The sequence below is a fragment of the Brachyhypopomus gauderio genome, chromosome 4, assembly GCF_052324685.1.
Source record: "Brachyhypopomus gauderio isolate BG-103 chromosome 4, BGAUD_0.2, whole genome shotgun sequence".
Lineage (NCBI taxonomy): Eukaryota > Metazoa > Chordata > Actinopteri > Gymnotiformes > Hypopomidae > Brachyhypopomus > Brachyhypopomus gauderio.
The window spans coordinates 6,929,251-6,943,630 of NC_135214.1; positions in this window are offsets into that span (position 1 = coordinate 6,929,251).

Here is a 14,380-nt window from a genome sequence, read left to right on the forward strand (position 1 = left end):
GAAACGCAGAGTGACTCCAGGCTTCAGGCATCAACATTTTAAAAATATCCAGCAGGCGGCGGGGAGAACGGTGGGGAGAACGGCGGGGAGAGCGGTGTCAGTGGCGTCTCTCCTCCGTCTCTCCTCCGTCTCTCCTCCGTCTCGCCGCCACACGCCTGTTTTCTGCTCTCATCTCATCTTTATCACATCTCCTCCAGGGAATATTGTGTGTCTGTGAGTGTGTGTGTGTGTGTGTGTGTGCGTGTGTGTGTGTGTGCGTGCGTGTGTGTGTGTGCGTGTATGCGTATGCGAGATAGTAAGCGTGTTTGCGAGTCTTTGTTTTCTGTATATTAACGTGAGTGTGAGGTACTGCTTTCAAAAGCTGCAATACTTCTGGTTCACACTATTCTGATATGTAGTAAGCAGCATGGTGAAAACCCTATAAAGACTATTCTGAGACACCCTACCAAATGTTTTTGTAACAAACTCACCACCTGCACTTCTCTTCAGAGAGATCTCTCTCTCTCCCTCTCTCCCCTTCTCTCGCTCACGCTACTCTCGTTCCTTTTCTCTGTATCTCTCACTCTTTCTATCTCTTAATCCTTCACCCCTCCCCTTTATCTACTGTAGTTCTCACTCTTTCTACTTTGAACATCAGACAGAGCTTAGCTTGTCATTCTGGCTGCTAGCTCCTGGAGGAGCTTTTAATTAGGGACTGAGGAGAGGCTGTCAGAGTGATTGGGGTTTGCTCGGTAAACATTACCTCATATTTCCCCTGGCAGGATGGTGGGGGGGGGGGTGCAGGGGGTTGCCGTGGGAACGGAGCAGTGCTGCGGCCTTGCTCAAAGAGGGGCTCGCTATAACGAGGGGACAAAGCACGGACTGCCCCCCCGTTCAATGGCGGGGTCAAAGGCGCGGGCCTCCGAACAATAGGTCACCCCGCCTACTGTCTCCCCCGACCGTGGAATGGGCCGGAGGGGCCGCGGGGTTGGCGGCCGGCGCTCACGGACGGGTGTGGGCGCTGGGCAGAGCTGTGCTGGGCAGAGCTGCGCGTTACAGAGCGTTGGGCTGTTATGGAGCAGCCACTCACACATCAGGCGTGCAGGGTTCAAGGAGAGAGTCAGACATCCAGAGACCGGCGACACGGCACCTGGGAGAGAGACGGTGTGGTTGGGAGAGGGGCGTAAGGAGAGGGCGCAGGGGTCAGCCACGCTGAATACAGGGGGCTCCTGTTCTGCAGAGAAAGCCCCCCCCCCCACGAGTTGAAAGATCGGGGAAAGGCAAGCTCGCACACAATGACGAGCCATTAGGGACAGCTCGGAGGAACACAATGCAATTACTCCCCCTGTGACCACAAACCGCACACAGTCGGAGACACCATTTCACACTTGTAACGCTTCCTCATACAGACTGCACACACACATTAGACCTCTGCTTGTTTTAAGGGGGGAATTTATGACAAATGATTACAAGGATCCACATACATATGCACACACACACATGCATACACACACGCACATGCACACACACACCCACACATTTTGCTTTTACGGAGTATCAGCAACAGACCGTGTGGAGTTGAAATGGAGGAGAATGAATGTGAAAACACTTGATTGGAGCTGAGGAGCGCTGGTGTGTGTGAGGTCACGCTGAGCTGCTAAGCTGCACTTTAAAAAGCTCCTGCTTCTCTGGATCGGGCAAACAGAGGCTTTATTTTCATATTGAGGAGTTTTGATGGAGAAGGGGGGGAGGAAATGGTGTGTGTGTGTGTGTGTGTGTGTGTGTGTGTGTGTGTGTGTGTGTGTGTGTGTGTGTGTGTGTGTGTGTATAGGGGGATGGGGCAGGCATGATGAAAGCCCAAAAGAGGTGGCAAAGGAAAACCAAGGGAATGTTCCGGGGTTGCCACGGTGATAGAGAGGGCCCACTCACAGCATGGCTTTCAGAAGTTTGGCGGCTTTATCTGTGAGACGCAGCATTGGGCCTCGGGCCAACACTCCAGGAACACAGACACACACACACAAATGCGTGCACACGCTCCACAGACAAAGAACACAAACATGCACACAATTAATTTAATATCAAGCATATTCCCCATAGAACCGTAGTGTCTCACACACTACACACATACCCCCACCACATCAGGGCAAATCACAGTATCGAGAAAAGGCTTTATTGACAAGAGAAAGAGTAGTTTTGGTTCTGTGGTTCATAAAGCCTTGGTGAACATTTTATCCTTACTCTGTTTTAATTCTCCACAATATCAATATCCTCAGTGTTGGGAATGTTGAAGGTGAGAGTTAATGTTGTGTTAGAGCAACAGCTCTGTGGAACCAAGAAACATGCTGGAGGGAATCTAGTCACACGCAAATGAGAGAAGGGGAATGAGAGAGAGGAGGAGAGAAGGAGAGAGAGAAGGAGAGAAAAGGACAGGAGAGGGAGAGAGAGGGAGCAAACAAGAATGTGGAAGGAGGTCTTGCTGTATGGGGGAGCAATGTACACACTCCGTGGATGTAATCATACCTTGTATTTAATCATATACATAGGTAGTACTGAATTATATATAGGGATAGTGCTGAATCATATATAAGGATAGTACTGAATCATACAGGGATAGTACTGAATCATATACAGGGATAGTGCTGTTCATATAATAGGGATAGTACTGAATCATACAGGGATAGTGCTGAATCATATGCAGGAATAGTACAGAAATCAAATATAGGGATAGTACTGAATTCAAAATAGGGATAGTACTGAATCAAATATAGGAACAGTACTGAATCATATACAGTGATATTATTGAATCATATACAGGGATAGTGCTGAATCATATATAGGGATATTACTAAATCATATACAGGGATACTGCTGAATCATATATAGGGATAGTACTGAATCATATATAGAGGTAGTATTGAATCATATACAGAGGCAGTACGGAATCATAATCCTTTTACTTATGTGTGCATTTGTGCATGTCATCCACGGGAGGAAAGGATGGGATGAAAGGATGATAAACACAAACATACAAATGAAAATGGGAAGAAATATAATCATTAGAATTTATATTTTGGAATGTATACATGTATACATTTCCAGTGTATTTCAAGAGCTTTAAGTATCTTTGTAATGAAAAGAGTTTCAAGTGTCATATCTTTACATCTTTACACATCCTTTCATGCTTAATCAGCTTTGATTGCATGCTGCTGGTGACTGTAATTGTACTGCTGGGAACTGTAGTCCTACTGAAGGAGGAAAATGGCTTTATTTTCTTCAGTTTATGTTAATAGGTGCTGTGTAGGTTATGGTGTTACACTTTTGAAGAGTTGGAATAAAACGAACGATTGAATTCATTTAGGACTTTTATTTTCCCCCAGTTTCTTTTTTCTTTACCTGAGTGAGTGTACTTGAGTGATTGGTATTTTATTAAAAAGCTTTACTTTACCTTTGTGAAGGTCTGGCAAGTCTGCCCACATCTACCCCTGCACCATTTAAAGCTACTCAATAGTGACTCACACCGGCATCCACAATGATATACACACATATCTAGTTTCACTGGATTAATAGACTAAGACACAAACAGCTCAGAAGTGCGCGGACACACACACACACACACACACACACACACACACACACACACACACACACACACACACACACACACACACACACACGTACACACGCAGATGATTTATATTCATTGCCAGTCACAGACTTGCTGCAGGACACTGGCAGAGTGCCTTTGTGTGCAGTCTGCCATTACGGCTTGGCGTGGTGCCAGGATCTACAGGGAGTCAGTGGGTCAAGATGACAGCGGTGGGGCAAGAACAGTGAGGTGCCCCCCGAGAGCCAGGCCGCCCCAACCGAGTGCTCCTCCTCCCCCAGTGGAGGTGACTGCTCCATGGGCTCACCGCACCTCTGCCCCCCCTAGGGGCCTGGAGCTGCCAGCACTCTGTGCCCCAGAGCCGCCCACCCTCTGCCAGTCTGGCTCTCTGCACTCCCTGGACAGCGGTGCCTACCACGGCCAGCTGGATGCCGGGGTCCACAGAGAGGGGTTTTCAGTGGTAATTTCTGTGAGAAACACAAACACACATCCACTCACACACACTCACTCACACACCGCTACAAACACACACACACACATATTCCACATATCCTCAGCCCTTCCTGTAAACAGCCTTTCAAAACAATGATGGCTTCCACTTTAGCTCTCTACGGAGCACATTTATTGTGCCCTCATCCATCTTCCACTGGCACTTTTACTCAAGCAAATATTTTTATGTTTGATCATGCACATATTTTTGTAATGCTCACAGCGAGGAAGATTAACATTCCTACATAGGGTTTTCCACAGCACAACCCCACGATGCCAGGCACTCTGTGTGGCTGGCATTTACCATTCAGGATCCAGTGGCATATAATTGAGGATTACTGGGAAAGACTTGGCAACCCATTCAGCAACTTCAGCAGACCTACTGTGTAGTGCTCGGGTGCAGGCCGGAGTTGCAATGGTCAACATTGCAGGTGTCCCGTGCTTCTGGATTCTTATGCGGTCTGTACCCTGTGCCTGAGTGTACTGAATGTACTGAACATTCTGAGTAGTCTGTATGGAATAAAAATATCAGCCACTCCTCAGCATTTCAGCACTGGTGGAGGCAGTTCATCTCGTTAATGCTGGCAAGCTGATTGATCCTCCCCTCTGGTTTGAATAAAGATGACGAGTTAGTGTATAAAGGCGTTTGCAGGCGGGTGAATTTAAGATAGCGCTTTCAAACAGGCTGGTGGTGTAGTCTGCACTGTGTGCGGAGGAGTTTTGAGGTGACCCCAAGTCTCCTGTGCAGGGAGAGGGAGAGAGATGAAAGAACACCCTGTGTCCACAGCTTATCAAAGTTTAATACACCGCCAGCACTGGCAGCGAAGGAGAGAGGAGCAGGGGGAGTTTGTATGCATACACACACACACGCACACACACACACACACACACACACACACACACACACACACACACACATATACACACACGCCATTGTGAAAGACTTCCATGTACTTTCGCTGCACATCCTTGGGGTGTCACATGTGATAAGTGTTAAAAGGGAGTGTTCAAGGAGTCCCATGGACATAAACATTTCACTGTCGTATACAGCTCACAGTGACACCTTTCAAATGTTATCATACCTTATTTCCTACTGCTGAACTGAGTCTGTTTTTACTATCTAAACATTTTGGTGTTTTAAAAACTCAGCTATCGTAGTGCATATACCTTCACGCATATACTTTTACTTCAGAGGAACATGTATGTGGAACATGTAACTAATACCCACTTCACCACCAGCAAAAGCTGATTTGAAATTGGTATTTAAAGGCAGAGTTGGAGGGACTTCAGCATTGGAGTGGCAATAGGACAACCTTTGGATCTATGTAGCTTCTACATTAGGCAAGCACAGGGGTGTGTAGCTGAGAGTGAGGGGTGTGTGTAGCTGTTAGTGAGGGGGGGGGGGGTGTAGCTGTGAGTGAGGTGTGTGTAACTGTGAGTGAGAGGTGTGTGTAGCTGTGAGTGAGGGGTGTGTAGCTGTTAGTGAGGGGGGGTGTAGCTGTGAGTGAGGGGTGTGTGTAGCTGTTAGTGAGGGGGGGTGTAGCTGTGAGTGAGGGGTGTGTGTAGCTGTGAGTGAGGGGGGGTGTAGCTGTGAGTGAGGGGTGTGTGTAGCTGTGAGTGAGGGGTGTGTAGCTGTGAGTGAGGGGTGTGTAACTGTGAGTGAGAGGTGTGTGTAGCTGGGAGTGAGGGCTGTGTGTAGCTGTTAGTGAGGGGGGGTGTAGCTGTGAGTGAGGGGTGTGTGTAGCTGTTAGTGAGGGGGGTGTAGCTGTGAGTGAGGGGTGTGTGTAGCTGTGAGTGAGGGGTGTGTAGCTGTGAGTGAGGGGTGTGTAACTGTGAGTGAGGTGTGTGTAGCTGGGAGTGAGGGGTGTGTAGCTGTGAGTGAGGGGTGTGTGTAGCTGTTAGTGAAGGGTGTGTGTAGCTGTTAGTGAAGGGTGTGTGTAGCTGTTAGTGAGGGGTGTGTGTAGCTGTTAGTGAGGGGTGTGTGTAGCTGGGAGTGAGGGGTGTGTGTAGCTGTTAGTGAGGGGGGGTGTAGCTGTGAGTGAGGGGTGTGTGCAGCTGTGAGTGAGGGGTGTGTGTAGCTGTGAGTGAGGGGTGTGTGTAGCTGTGAGTGAGGGGTGTGTAGCTGTGAGTGAGGGGTGTGTGCAGCTGTGAGTGAGGGGTGTGTAGCTGTGAGTGAGGGGTGTGTAGCTGTGAGTGAGGGGTGTGTAGCTGTGAGTGAGGGGTGTGTGTAGCTGGGAGTGAGGGGTGTGTAACTGTGAGTGAGGGGTGTGTAGCTGTGAGTGAGGGGTGTGTAGCTGTGAGTGAGGGGTGTTTGTAGCTGTTAGTGAAGGGTGTGTGTAGCTGTGAGTGAGGGGTGTGTAGCTGTGAGTGAGGGTGTGTAGCTGGGAGTGATTGTGTGTAGCTGTGAGTGAGGGTGTGTAGCTGGGAGTGATTGTGTGTAGCTGTGAGTGAGGGGTGTGTAGCTGTGAGTGAGGGTGTGTAGCTGTGAGTGAGGGTGTGTAGCTGTGAGTGAGGGGTGTGTAGCTGTGAGTGAGGGGTGTTTGTAGCTGTTAGTGAAGGGTGTGTGTAGCTGTTAGTGAAGGGTGTGTGTAGCTGGGAGTGAGGGGTGTGTAGCTGTGAGTGAAGGGTGTGTGTAGCTGGGAGTGAGGGGTGTGTAGCTGTGAGTGAGGGTGTGTAGCTGTGAGTGAGGGTGTGTAGCTGTGAGTGAGGGGTGTGTAGCTGTGAGTGAGGGGTGTTTGTAGCTGTTAGTGAAGGGTGTGTGTAGCTGTTAGTGAAGGGTGTGTGTAGCTGGGAGTGAGAGGTGTGTGTACCTGGGATTGAGGGGTGTGTAGCTGTGAGTGAGGGGTGTGTGTAGCTGGGAGTGAGAGGTGTGTGTACCTGGGATTGAGGGGTGTGTAGCTGTGAGTGAGGGGTGTGTGTAGCTGTGAGTGAGGGGTGTGTAGCTGGGAGTGAGGGGTGTGTGTAGCTGGGAGTGAGGGGTGTGTAGCTGGGAGTGAGGGGTGTGTAGCTGGGAGTGAGGGGTGTGTAGCTGGGAGTGAGGGGTGTGTGTAGCTGGGAGTGAGGGGTGTGTAGCTGGGAGTGAGGGGTGTGTAGCTGGGAGTGAGGGGTGTGTGTAGCTGGGAGTGAGGGGTGTGTAGCTGGGAGTGAGGGGTGTGTAGCTGGGAGTGAGGGGTGTGTGTAGCTGGGAGTGAGGGGTGTGTGTAGCTGGGAGTGAGAGGTGTGTGTACCTGGGAGTGAGGGGTGTGTAGCTGGGAGTGAGGGGTGTGTGTAGCTGTGAGTGAGGGGTGTGTAGCTGGGAGTGAGGGGTGTGTGTAGCTGGGAGTGAGGGGTGTGTTTCATGCCTGAACTTCAGTTCCCCTTGCTCCTGTCGATATGGATCACCGAGGTTACTCCTTACACGCCTTTCATGTTCAGCAGCGGGTGCTCTGGGTTCAGGGTTGAAAGGCACATCCTCTGCCTAAAGACAGCTCACACTCACACACAGCTCACACTCACACACAGGCTGTTCGAGTGAGAGCGAGAGAGAAGAAGGGAGGATAGAGGAAGGTAAAGAATAGATGGCATGAATAGTTTTATGTCTAGATTATTTTTCTTGTCATTCTGTCATAACTGTTAGTGTCAGATGGTTATTGTTGAAAAATTATTTAAACATTTAATAAAAAAAATGTGAAAATCAGTGTTTTGTGGGGGTACTTGTGCTTATGCAGTATACATTTGAGTTTTTTGAGTTTCTGTGTCTGTAGGTCACTAAGGAGATGTTTCTGATGCAGGTTTTGACCAGAGTCAGTTCAACGCTGCAGACTGGGTATGTTTCTGAAGGAGCATTTGAGCAGAGACAGTGTGTTAAACACCACAGGCAGGAGAGGCTCTTGTGAAAGAGAGATAAGAAAAGAGAGAGACCCTGAGAAAGTGATGACAGAGAATGAAGCCCATGAGAGAGAGGGACAGAGAGAGAGAGAGAGAGAGAGAGAGAGAGAGAGAGAGAGAGAGAGAGAGAGAGAGGAGGGCATAGGGGGAGATACTGGAAGGGTTTAGTTCAGCTTGAGCAGGCTAACTGGAGATACTGGGAAGGTTTAGTTCAGCTTGAGCAGGCTAACTGGAGATACTGGGAAGGTTTAGTTCAGCTTGAGCAGGCTAACTGGAGATACTGGGAAGGTTTAGTTCAGCTTGAGCAGATGAACAGAAGCCCGTCCCTGGAGGAATTCCAAGGTTCTGTGGCATAAGGATTGGGATAATGGTTCCATACACTGAAAGGTACAGTGTTCACTTAAACTGCAGGTTAGAAGGTGTGCAGGCAGGATAATGTATGTCAGCTGTAATTCCTATAGGTGAGGATATAAGCGAGAGCACTGGAGATGCGAGCAGCTCAGTTACACCGAGTGCCTGAGGAGGGTTTAGTGTAACAGGCTAGCTGAAAGCCTCTCCTCTCTCTCTTCTCCAGACTAAGGTAGGGGTGAGAGGGTCCTCTTTACCTTCATCTCTGTCTTACAGCATACAGCATTATTTTTTGAAGCTGTAATGCATGCAGAAGGGGATATATATATATATATATATATATATATATATATATATATATATATATATATATATATATATATATATATATATAGTGTGTGTGTGTGTGTGTGTGTGTGTGTGTATGAAGCAACACATTCCATTCTCTGTATCTGCATCCATCCATGTCCTTCTTTATTGTAATTGTCTCTTTCCCTCTCTCTGTTTTCATCTGTCTGTCTGTCTGTCTGTCTGTCTGTCTCAGTGCTTCCTCCTGTGGTGCGTGCTCCTGGCTGGAGCAGTCTCCCTCCCCTGGTCCAGTGTACGGTAAATGAACACAAACAGCTGCTGCGGTGCGGAGAGCCTTCCTGCGGTGAACAGCCCGACTGGCCCAGGGAAGGTGAGGTGAGAACAGCCCATACTAGAGCACATGCCCACTGCTCAAACAGATGAAAACACGGACACTGTTGACATTGTTGACATTATTTATACTCCTCACTCACTGTTTTTTTCTCTGAGAGGGATGTCTTTTTTGGACATACCCCCCCAACACCCTTGTCCCTTGTTGCCCCGTCTTCTCAACCTTTTGTTGATATTTTCAGCAAAGTGTACATGGAGCATAATCGAACAGTGCCCTATGATTACTGAGAGCCCAAGGGATCAGGGGTGAAAGAAAACTTACTCTCTCATTAAATAAAAAGGCTTTCTGATGCGGGAGAGACATAGCAAGCAAGGCTGTAAGTGAACAATACAGTAACGTACAGCATGTGTGTGTGTGTGTGTGTGTGAAGCGTGTGTCAGCTGATTTGTGTGTGTGTGTGTGTGTGTGTGTGTGAGAGAGATTGTGTATGAAAGTGTGTCAGCTGATGTGTGTGTGTGTGTGTGTGTGTGTGTGTGTGTGTGTGGTCTCTTTATCTCAGCATAAAAGGAGTAATATTCCTCTCGCACGTTCAGTGTGTGCGCATGAGAGAGAGACAGTGAAGATGAGAATCATCATCTGGCTGTGACTGGCATAATTGGCTCTTTTCTTCCCTGCCGCTACTTAGCGCTGATAGCCCAATTTAGCCGCCACATGCTAAAGACTCTTTCAGAGTGTAATCAGAATTAAAGAGAATGGGTTTTACTCACTTTAAAGGCCCTTTTTGAGGCACTCTCTGTGGACTGAAACACTGATGGGTCCCTTTAGTTGTCAGACGAGCTGAGACCACATGCAGTTAGTGAGGTCTGATGACGCTAACTCGCCTGTGGTTTGTCCTTAGGTAACGACTGGGGATATTCTCCTCTCTCCTTCCTCTAAGAATGACCCAGTCCTCACAGACAGGCCGGTATTGTGCTGCTCTCTAGTAATAATAGCATGGAGATTTTTGTAAATTGGTCTCTAGATAGTATCAAAGGACTTTTTAAAGCTTTCGAGTAAAGATATCCATCGTTAAGTGACAAAGGATGAGTGGATTGCACTTCATATAGCTGTGCGCATGCTGATGCAGTTTTTACCCTTTTGCTGATTGGCTTATGACTACAGTGGAAACGGACAGAGCCTTTCACATAATCTGTCATTTCCTTTCAGGCCGCTCTGTCACTCTGCCTTTTACTCCTGTTCTTTCATTCTCTCTCTCTCTCTCTCTCTCTCTCTCTCTCTCTCTCTCTCTCTTATATGTGCACAGTGGTTTGAGTTTTCTCGCTGAAGGCTATTTCCTTTGGTAAGCTGAATAAAATGCAAATGCACCCGATGAGAATGAAAGGGGTGAAGGACCGTTCTCTGGTTTTGTTCCTGTCAGTATGAGCTGCATTCGCAGAAAAGCTTGAATATGTCTAAATAACACTTACGCTATCTTTATAAAGCAGCCACATACTGTTTGGGATGCATATATAATCCATACATTCTTGCCTTCTAATTATAGCAGATCCAAACCACGGTACCTTCCAAAATTAAAGACAGAACGATTTTATTTTATTTTATTTTATTTATTTTTTTTGTAAAACCAATTTCGTAGACGTCAAATGTAGAAAATGTCTTTATATTTTTAGAGTATCTTTAAAACATAGAATTTTGAATTTAGTATTTCCAGACACTCCGAGTTTAAGTAAACCAGTCAGAGCTTTAAAATGGATGTTATTCACTGGCAGTTCTTTTGCTCAGAACTCAAAATTTGCATTTAGACTTCAGAACAATGAATGTTTTGAGAGAAACAAGACTCCCAGCTCTTCCTGAACTGCAACCTTGTTATTTCACAATTCCTGAATGTGTCTAAATGCATAAATTGAGTGTACAGTTGAATGAATGAATGAATGAATGAATCAATCAACCAAAGAATGAATGAATGAAACAGGTGCTTCATTACAGTTTCACACAAATAGCATCTAGAAGCCAGAATCCTAATTTCTTCAGGGCCGTGACGTGCTCCTGACACGATGGGTTTTGGTGAAGCATCACGCAGTCCTGATGAGTAGTAACAGTAGAATGTCCCCACCACACCAGCCTAGTATGCTCTCTGTCCATAAACCTTCCTGACTAAGCCTTCAGTGTCTGATATTGCATGGAGGGTTAGAAAGCCAGTGAGGGAGAGAAGAACACAAAGGACAGATAACCCTAGCCATTCTGGCCCGTACAGGATGAAAGAAGGCCCTTGTTTAACAGAAGCACTAGCTCTCATCTGCAAGAGAGAAAGAGATTTAAATCGTAATCACTTACAAAAGAGGGCAAGTCACAATAATAAAAAAAAAAAACTTTCTCAGCATAGGATAAAAGAAACATATATAAAACTTTTGTAGATGTTATACTTAATTCAAATAGGGAAGTGTTTTAGTCTGTTCCTCACTAGAATAGCACGCTTCTATTCCAGAACCTAAATATTTCCAGTCTGAGGCATCTCAGTGTTCGGCATTGCTTAACTGTTGGTCTGGCTGCACTAATAACCATGCGTGGCCTGATCACAGTGCAGACACAATCACCAGGTCCATGTTGGTCATTTTTTGCTCATCATATGCTTTGAATATATTTTGTGTTCATATGGTGGAAATCTCTCACAAACATGTATAGAAGATAAGGGTTACGTTACACAGCTACGCATATGTGTGATTCAATTTCACTCGGATTTGCTGTGATCCATGTGTAGACTCCCTTGGGAAATATATACTTTGATTAATGTAATCCCACAGAATGGGTGAATTAGGTGTGTGTGTGTGTGTGTGTGTGTGTGTGTGTGTGTGTGTGTGTGTGTGTGTGTGTGTGGAAGGAAGGACAGTGCTGATAGAATCATTAGGGGAAAACGTGGACACACAAAACAAGCAATGAACACTTAACTCGAAGCTCGAGGAACTAGATTACATGTTGCACACTTCTTTTTTTACCCACTCCAGTCTGTCTGAGTAAGGCTGCTTAATGGCTGTACTGCTGTCCGGTTGGCTGACTGTTTCCTCACGGAGCTCTGGCTCCTGCGTGTCCAGTGTGAGGCTTTAAGTCACAGCGGACCACCACGCCTTCGCCCACCTGAAGGCTTTTTTGGGACTAACTAAACTGTGACTGCTTTTCCTTTTCACCTACAGAGGTAAGTCTGCTATATACAGACAAATAAATAAACTCACAAAGCTCTGGGTGCATCATGTTTTACAGGCATTCCACTGAGTAAAGCGGGAGCAGTGCTCTGTTTGTTAAAGGACAGACTTTCTGTAAGTCCTTTGCTTGGCCACACTGTGCAGATGCCAGCATTTAGGAGAAAATTTAGTAACATGAAATTAAGAAAGGACACAGTAATATTTTCACCTGCAAAGACGTTATCAAGTCAAAGATGTATCATAGTTCTGCTGACAGATGTATTCTACATTTTCTGTTAATCATTATTTTGAACGCTTCAAGATTGACGGAACTCATATAATTCATTTTAATTATATCTACCACAAGATAACCGCCTACACAGGATGAATTATGGCGTTGAGACGAACGATTTAATATCGACTGTTTAAGTGAACAATAAAAACAGAATAGTGACAGTGAACTCTTTGCCCTTCGGTACAATACCTGATCGGTTTTATTTGGAAATAATAATTAAAAAAAACTTTATCACAATTAAACTCTCTCAAAAAATAAAACGTGACAAAAATTTTAAATTGCAATAAACACCCAAATAAACACAATTGCACAATAAATAAATAATACATGTTTTATGTTTCTCAATACTCAAGAATGTCAATGCTATTCATTTGCATATTTTAAAAAGTAGGCCACGTGCGCACAGTGATCAAACTAAACTGCACATATCTTTGGGTTATCCATCATGGCTTGACTAGCCTGTCTAGTATTCGCGCGCGCGCTATCGAATCGTCGCCTTAAGTTGTATCAAGGATTTTGTCAAGTGCAGTTCTACGTCAAGTAACCAAACTGACCGACACCATGTCTCAAATGACGGATTCCTGTAACTTTGATAGCATGGCCACTATATTATACCTCATTTAGATGAATAGTTTGAAACATTATATGGGTTTGTGTTCAGTGAAGTTGAGGGTCTTACGAATTTTTCTAAAGATGACAATATTTGCAATCATGATCAATCTAATACCACATTGATCTAATAAGAACCACATTCACTCTTATTCACTGTGATACATCGGTATATATGTTTCATTTGAATAATCCTGTTGGTGTTCAGTTAACCTGGTGGCTTTATCCGACACATACAACACAGCCTTAACTCACGGAATCGCGTCTGAATTACGCCACAAGCTCGCGCTTTATACGCTTTTATAACATCTATGTAATTAGAGTAGTTTATAAGTTCCACTATATTGTTTGCCATCAAAGCACTCACCTTGTTAATGCAGATATATATTTATATATAGATAGGGATATAGAGCGAAAGCGAGAGAGAGCGAGGGAGCGAGGGAGCGAGCGAGCGAGCGAGAGAGAGAGAGAGAGAGAGAGAGAGAGAGAGAGAGAGAGAGAGAGAGAGAGACTACAAGGTTATACTTCGATAAGAACAACGTAGTTGGTGAGCACATCTTCTCTTACCGCGACGACAATGGATCCGAGCGTTTCGTTCCTCGGTGTCTGCTACATCGCAGCTCTCCTCTCTGTCTCAACTGAGTCTCGCTCTTCACTACTCTCCTATTATTTTCTCTTAAACATATGAAAATTTATGCTAATGAAAAGCAGCACTAACTGTTAGTTGTTATGCAGGAGAGTCCCTCTCTGCTAGCTGCTCTGGAAACAATAGCCCCCCCACAACATTGTACCGGCGGATATACCGCATCCCACATATCCCAGAAAACACAAACGGACATGAGCGTAAATAATCGCTCAAATTGATCATTTTCATTTTAATAAGATTTATTATACGTTCGAGCAGTGTTCTTTGAACTTTGCGATTTGAAACCACTCTAACTTTTCGTGCATTAAATAACCTAAATGACAGGGAAATTTTACAATGACAGGCCCTTCTGTGGCTGGGTTATATACCTGGCTAATTTCACAAGCTAATTGTACATTATTACAATATTGATATAATTATGATATTTTTGCATTACTATCTAAATTCTCAAAGTAACCCACAAATATGTTGTTTCAGGCGTGAGAAATGCAATAAGGTTGCTTTTATGAAGCTCTAAACTGTATAAACTGTGTAGGCTATTGCATGTGACTCTATTGCTTTTATTTGAAATTACCTAAAATGTATATAAATGTAATAATTTTGTATGTGTAGTTTTAGGTGTAAAGTTTACAATTGTCACAATAAACACAATAAAACTATAATAAACATCTGGTATCTTCTCTTTTCTGTAAGTCTGTTTTAACAATGTGATAGTTAGGTGCGAGTTCGA